The sequence below is a fragment of the Octodon degus genome, unplaced genomic scaffold (genome assembly GCF_000260255.1).
Source record: "Octodon degus isolate 3935 unplaced genomic scaffold, OctDeg1.0 scaffold00304, whole genome shotgun sequence".
Classification (NCBI taxonomy): Eukaryota; Metazoa; Chordata; class Mammalia; order Rodentia; family Octodontidae; genus Octodon; species Octodon degus.
Window position 1 is genome coordinate 1,033,341 of NW_004524880.1, and position 7,699 is coordinate 1,041,039.

Consider the following 7,699-nt stretch of genomic DNA (forward strand, 5'->3'; position numbering starts at 1 on the left):
GCAGGAGGAGGAGGAGGAGAAGGAGGAGGAGCAGGTCGAGGAAGAAGAGGAGGAGGAGGAGCAGGAGGAGGAGGAGGAGGAGGAAGAAGATGAGGAGAAGGAGGAGGAGGAGGAGCAGGAGGAGGAGGAGGAAGAAAGCATTAATTGTCAAAGCCAGGGATAGTGTTTTTGGCTGTAATTTGAGAGGCTCAGGTAGGAGGAGGGCAAGTTGGAGCTTAGCTGGGGCAGCTTAGTGACTGAGTCAGACCCTGTCCTCCAATGAAAAAAATAGCGAGGCATAGTGGCACAAGGCTATAATCATAGCCCTGAGGAAGCTGAGGCAGGAGGGTCTCAACACTTGGACCACCTAGTAAGTTTAAGGCCAACCTGAGCCACATAGGAAGACTCTGGCTCAAAAATATAAAAAAATTCAAAAGGACCAAGGATGCGTCTCAGTGGCCACAGTGTCTCTATCTGTCCTAGCACCTGCAGCCTCTGGCCCTGTGTTTCTGGCTCAGTGACTTTCCCAGCCTTCCTGTGTCTTCCATCACCTTGACAGCTGGGAGTTCTAACCAGGTCAGTCAGGGCCCGTTCCTCAATTGGGGTGGTGTCATTTTCCCTCTGCTCCTTTTATTTTATTGCCGATTTTTTTTTTTTTAAAGATTTACTTATTTATGTATCTGGTACAGGGTCTCGCTACTGAGCTCGGACTCATAGCCATCCTCCTGTGTCAGCCTCCGCAGCGCTGGGACTACAGAGTTTGCCACAAAGCCCAGTTTTACTGGCCAGCACAGGGTGGAGCCGGCACGCTATGCGGTACCTGGGGTTGAACCCGGGTCTTGTGCTTGCTAGGCAGGTGCTTAGAATGCCAAGCTTTCTCCCTGGCCCTGTTGAGATTTCTGTGTCTTCGTTTTTTTTTTTTTTAACTGTTGACCTTTTGAGACAGGGTCTTGCTGTGGAGCCCAGGCTGTCCTCAGACTCAGATCCTCCCACCTCAGCATCCGGGGTGCAAAGATGACAGGTGGGTGTCGTCACCCTGGTTTCTGCCCAATTGAAAGTTCACCATTCGGCAGCCCCTGGCTCCTTCGCAGTGCCGTGCAGCCATTGTCTCAGGTGTTGGCTGGCTTCCAGGTCAGTCTCTGGCTCTGCGGTGCTCGCCTGGCCAGCCAGGGGAGCCTACGCTCAGACCAGGAAACTGTGAGGGTCTGCGGCCCTGCTCCAGCCTCCTCCTTGACTTCCTGGCTGACTGGACCGCAAGCTGAGGTCCGCGTGGCCGGTCAGCAGCCCAGCCCTGCAAGGGGACCGGGGGCAAGCACAGCCTCACGGGTGAGATCTCCTGGCGAATGAGCCCCTGGGCGCCTGTCCTGGGCTCTCTGCCGTCCCAGCAGTCGCGTATCCCTGCTCTGAATCACCCAGCTTGCGAGGCTCCGAGACCGCCCTCCCCACGCCAGTCTCCTCCCCACAGCCATCGGAGGGGCTTTGGTCTTTTTCTCAGATTGAGTTTCACCGAAAGGACAGTGAGGCCGGGCGCAGGCACAGGCCAGGCTTGTCATGCCAAAACATGACAGGGAGGTTGGCAGAAGCGTGGCAAGTGGGAGCCCAGCCTGGGTGATGTAGTGGCTGGGGAGACCTTGGCTCAAACAAAACATGAAAAACGAAGGGTGAGGGGATTTAGCTCAGTGTGAAGGCCCTGGGAATTGGAATGGCCTCAAATTATATTCCATGATATCAAGTCTTCCAATGTGCAAAGAGTCTTTCCAACGGTCTTTCAATCAAGCTTATCAGGTTTTTTTTTTTTTTTTTTTTTGTCTTTTTGAGGCTGTCTTGCCATGCAGTTCCGGCTGGCCTTGAGCTCACTTTCTAGCCCAGGCTGGTCTCGAATTCACAGAGATAGTCCTGCCTTGGCCTCTCACATGCTGAGATTGTGGGCGAGCCCCACTACACCTGGTTTCATGTTCAGCTTTATTTCTAGTTGTGCGTTGCTTTGAGGTTGTTGGCCCTCGAAGATATCAGCTGTGACGTCCTGCAGCTCGGTCTGCCTGTCCCGGCCCTGTGTGTGCCCTGCAGGCTGCTGGTCCCTGCCTTCCCGCCCCTCCTACCTTCCAATGCCTCGCCATCACCCTGTGAGTCGACAAAAGTCCCTGCAGCGGGCGGGCATGGTAGCACATTCCCAGATCGCAGCGGTCCGCAAGGCCGAGGCAGCAGCGTGCACAGCTGGGGTCGGATGGGAGGCCGTCTCGCAGCAGTTGCAAGTTAAATTTTCTTGGGGGAAGCGCAGGTATTCCCGTGGCCCCGCCCAAGACCACCCCTGGGTCTTGCGGGTACCCACAGATGGCGTAACCTCTCGAGGAGAAGGCGTACGTGTCCGCGCACAGCTCGGGGCCAGGCCCCGCGCGCCGCAGGAAGCCAAGGAGCAGCCACGGAGGAGGCCGGCCAGTGGGAGGCAGAGTGGGTCCTGGCCCTGGAGAATGGGGAACACTCAGGGCGCGCTCGAGAACCTTCTAGAGCCGGATGTCGGGGCGCACGCCTGTTATTCCCGCACTCTTGGGAGGCTGAGGCAGGAGGGTCGCAGTTTGAACCCAGACTGAGCAGTTTAGCGATGTAGCGAAGCCCTGCCTCAAAAGAAAGAAGTGTTGGTCCTGCAGCTTACGAAGCCCCGCGTTCAAGCTTCAGTACAAGAAAACGTTTCCCGAAGAAATGAAGGAGCCGCGGGCAGCAGCGACCCCCGAAAAGGCAGCTCCCCCGCCCCAGGCTGCAAGGCGGAACTAGCGCGAAAGGAAGTGATTGGATTGGCCTGGAAGATGCCCGTCATGGAGCAGAGCTCCCGGGTTGGCCAGCACGATGGCACATGGCGGGAGTTCGAAGCCTGAGAGGAACGGGATAGGCACACACCGACTGGGGGCGGCTCTGCAGGGGCTCCGCCCTGAGTCGTGACAGCGACCACAGGGCGCGGCGCCGGACGTGCGCGGGCCGGCCCGGGCGACCTCTCGGCCGAGCTGGTTTCTTTGCCCCTGCCGGCTGCTGGCCGTGCAGAGCTCCGCGGCCTTAGGTTCTCTCACCCCCCACGTCGAGTCTACTGACGGGGAAACTGAGGGCAGATCCGGAATTTTGCCGGTCCAAGTTCACACACAGGGTGGGGGGGTGAGCTTGGACTTGAATCCAGGTAGCTCAGCAGATCCCCGAACCCCTGCACCCCGTGGCTGTCCTCCAAACCTACCACAGGCAGCAGTTATAAAATGGCAAACCCGGAGCAGCAAGCGATGCCTGTCATCCCAGAGCTCTGGGAGGTTGAGGCAGGAGAGCTGCAAATTTGAGCCCAGCTTGCATGACAGTGATTTAGCAAGACTCTCAAAAATGCAAAAGGAAAAGGACTGGGTGGCGCAGCTCACAAAGACCTGGACTCAGCTCCCTGGCCTGCAAAACTAATTACCTACAAAAGCCAGGTGTGGTGCTGCACACCTGTAATCCCAGCACTTGGGAGGCTGAGACAGAAGGGTGCAGTTCGAACTCAGACTGAGCAGCTCAGCGATGTAGGGAATCCCAGTCTCAGAATAAAAAATAAAGTGTCGGGAAGGAGGATCTTTGTGAATTTGAGAGCAGCCTGGGCTAAAAAGTAAATGCTAGGCCAGTCAGAGCTGCATAGGGAAAATCTGTCTCAAAAGGACAAAAACAAACAAAACAAAAATTACCTAAAATAAATAAGCGAAGAAGCCAGGGCTCCCTCTGCGTTCTTCGTTCTTCCCCTGGCACCGCACGTGCCATCCCGAGAGAACAGCTCATTTCCATTTTATAGCTGAGGAAACTGAGGCAAAAAGGCTGACCTCTCCACAGTGGGGCGCTGCCCCCTGCCCTCCCCCTGCTTGGCTGGCCCAGCATTTCTGCTACCACACCAGCTGGCCAGGACACGGTGCCCACCCTGCCCCCATCCAGGCAGGCAGAGCGCAGGGTAGCTGGGATCACCCAGGCAGGGCTTCCTGTTGCCACGGCTGGGGCAGCCTGGGCTTGGAGCCCAGGGTGGCATCCATCCAGCGGCAAGATGGTAAATCACAAGAATAATTAAGCCAGCAGCATGGGCACGTGCCTGTCATCCTATCACTCTGGGAGGCTGAGACAAAAGGGTCATAAACTCGAGCCCAGCCTGGCCAATTTAGCTATTTATTGAGAGCCTGTCTCAAAAAATAAAGAGGGCTGGGTGTAGCTCAGTGAGGAGGCCCTGGGTTCTAGCTCCAGTGCTGGAAAAGCAGAACTGAACAAAACCAGTTCTCTGGGCTGGCGCGTGTGCGGCGGGGCACGCCTGGTATGCTTTGGGCCCTGCAGTCCATCCCCAGGACCCACAGGAAAGGAGGGAAGGAGGGCAGCCTGCAGTCTTCTGTCCTGCCTCCTATCTCATTGTTTTTTTTGACAGTCTCAACATGCAACCCAGGCTGGTCTCGAACTCACAGTGATTCTCCTGCCTCAGCCTCCTGGGTGCAGGGATCACAGGCGTGTGCCATCACGCCTGTCCACTGCTGTGTTCTGATCTGGGCTGCTCCTAAATGCGTTCTTTCTTTTGGAGTCCAGGAGCCCAGACCCTAACAGGGAAGCCACCAGCTGCCAGGAGCCGTGTGCCTGGCACGCGTCTGTGTACGCGCCCATTCTCTGGCCCCGGTTTTTGCCTGCCGGCGTGAGCAGCGAGGCAGCTGTGCGAGTCTCCATGATGGTGCCAGGGGTCACTTCGAGCGTTTGCTTTCTGGGACTGGGTGTTGAATCCAATGCCCTATGCAGGGTCTCTGCTCTTACTTCTGAAGGTGGTGTTTTTATAAGTTGCTCGTGCTGGCCTGGAACTTGTAATCCTCCTGCCTGGCCTCCCCAGCAGGCAGGATGATGGACGGCAGCTGTTGGTGGGAGTATTTATAAGGCACTCACAACTGGGAAGGGTGGTATACGCCTGTCATCCCAGCACTTGGGAGGCTGAGGCAGGAGGGTCATTGCGAGTTTGAGACCAGCCTGGGATACAAAGTGAGCTCAAGGCCAGCCTGAACTGCTGGTGAGACTGTCTCAAAAAGACAAAGATAGAACAAAACAGAACAAAACAAGGTGCTCTCTGGGCCCTGCTCTTTCCCCAGCCCCTGGACAACGCCAGGGAAGCCATTCCTGACCCCGTACTGCCCACACTGGTGGCCACTTTGTGGCATGTGTCCCACCGGGGGAACTGAGGGCCAAGTGGAAAGCAGCCTGGTGTCTTGTCTGCAGCAGAGTCAGGGTCAGACGCTCCTGCTGTCCCTCGACATTCAGAGCAGAAACATTCAGTATCACCTGGCTGGGCCCACGGCCCCCCAGGCCCTGCCCACCTGCCCCGGCTGCCAACACCAACCAGGCCCAGCTCTGCATGACCCTGCCCCCCAAGGCCCTGTGGCATACCGGTCTGGGCCCCACCCACAAGACCCGGGCCCTCCAGAGACCTCCACTCCACGTGTCTCCTGCCCATCTTCTTCTAGCCCTTCAGGAGTTCCCAGGGGAACCTAAATCTGGCCCTAGCTCCCCAAGCTCAAGGGATCTTCAGGGCCAGGCCGAGGTGGGTTACCACAGAAAGCTTGTCCAGGGGGGTGTTTACTGTTAAATTAAGAAATGCTGGTGATCGCCTATGCATGCTTCAAAAGCCAGGCTGCACTGCCCTTGTCTCCCAGACACAGCCTCCAGATCCAGATCTGCGTGTCCCGTTTGTCTTCTTCTAGGTTGCTGGTTCCTTGAGGCCAGAGCTGCCATCACTTAGGGCTCCAGCAGTACCCAGTCCAGGGAAGTTTGGGGAAGTGTTTGTTGAATGAAGGAAGGAGGGAGTAAGTGTGCCATAAGATCTGCAGTCACTCCCCGCACACCCACACCTGACAGGCCTGCTGGTCCTGGCCTCGACCTGAGACCTCTGGGAACCTCACTTTCCCGAGTGTAAAGAGTTTACCCAGCCAGGAACAGTGTGATTCCAGCAACTGTGATTCCAGCTCAGGAGGCTGAGGCAGCAGGATCTCTGTGAGTTTAGGCCAGCCTTAGGGTACATACTGACCCTGTCTCAAACAACAACAACCTCAATAAAAAAAGAATTTACCTAAACTAAGCCCAGGCCCTAGTTGGTTGCAAGGAGGAAATTAACACCCTTCCTGGCAGCTTGGAGCTAGCTGCACCAGGGGCCTGAACCACACACATGTGCATGCGCAGGTGAGCACACTGACCAGACACAGATGTCCCTGCGCCTGCCCGCCGGCTAGCCCGGCGTGGATGTGGAGGAGCGGGCTTTGGCCCTGGGGAGGGAGCAGACGTGGTTGCTTTTCCTCCCCTGAATCCCAAAAGCAAACCCCGCTCATCTCATCGTGGGCTAAGGGAACAGCGAAAGAGAAAGCGCTGCAGCTCCTGCGCCGAGCCGCCTGAGCTGTGGCGGGAGCGAGGGCCGCGGGCCCTGGGGTCTGCGGGTGAGCCGGCAGCCGCTGGTCCCAGCTGGCGTGGCTCACGCTAGGGTCCTCCATGGGCTCCAGAGCGCTCGGCACCTAAGGCGGCCGCGCGTGGTGGCGCTCGCCCGTAACCCCAGCACTTGGAGGCTGAGGCAGGAGGGTCACCACAGGGCGAAATCCGATCTCTCTCTCTCTCTCTCTCTCTCTCTCTCTCTCTCTCTCTCTCTCTCTCTCTCTCGATGTCATGAAGCCCCGGTGTAGAGGGCCGCAGGCCAGGGTGGTTAGGCACAAGCCGATGGGGGCCCATGGGGGCGGGCGGGCGATGAAGGCCTGCAGGACAGGGTGTGCTGAGCTGCGACCCCGGGGGCAGCCGTAGACCCAGGTATTACTGGGTGTGGCGGGGCTCGCCGGTCAACCCACCAGCCAGGAGGCTGAGGCAGGAGGATCGCTGCAGGTTAGAGGCCACCCTGGCCCCCTTCCAAACAAAGCAATGTAAAAATTTGCACTTGTAAATGTGTTACTTGTAAAACATTGCTGTCTTCTTTATTTCTTGTGTGGAAATATTTCTATATTTTATGTGCCAAAGTAAGAAAATGTATATACATGTTAAAATAATTTTGCCTGTTTTTAATAAAGTTTATATATGCTTTAAAAAACCCCCTCAAAATTAGGATTAGTTTCTTCTAGAGAGAAACTTTCTCCAACCTCCCTCTAGCCCTGGGCGGTCCTGGCCAAGCCCCATGCGGGTCTCTCGCCCTCTAACCCCCAGGCTGCTACCTTCCCAACTAGGCTGCAGGTAAGCAAACCCATGTCGCCATGGCCTGGTTACTAGGGTTAACCATCTGCTCCGCCCCTGCAGGCCGGGGGCCTCAGCTTGCTCTTCTGTCCTCTGAAATGCCCACCCAACCGGGCACAGTAGGTGCACAGCAAACGCGCGGGAGGCCTGCACCCGCCCACGCAGCTCTGCGAAGGTGCATCTTATTATCATTGTTTTTTTCCGGTACCGGGGATCAAACTCACGAGCTCCGGCTCGCCAGGCGGCGCTCGGGCAGCTGAGCTGGCTCCCCGGCCCCGCCCCCAGTTCCCGTGGGCCTGCCTAGGGAGCGGGGCGCTCCTGTCGGTCCCTGGCTCTGCCTGGGCCCGCCAGGGAGCGGACGAGAAATGCAGACCCCAGGGGCGGCGGACGAGCGATCCGAGCGCGTCGGAAGACGGGATGGAGGAACGAACGAACCAACGAACGACCCAGCTCCGCTCGCGAGGGCGGCGTGCCGCAGCCCCGAGGCCCCGCCCCCAGGAGGGCG

At 57.6% G+C, this 7,699-nt stretch overlaps 1 protein-coding gene across 1 annotated transcript in view; it reads left to right on the forward strand.

Annotated features, from left to right (window-relative positions):
- Positions 1–7,699, forward strand: part of Map1s (microtubule associated protein 1S) — a 19,629-nt gene that overhangs the window by 3,840 nt on the left and 8,090 nt on the right. The window lies entirely within an intron of this gene.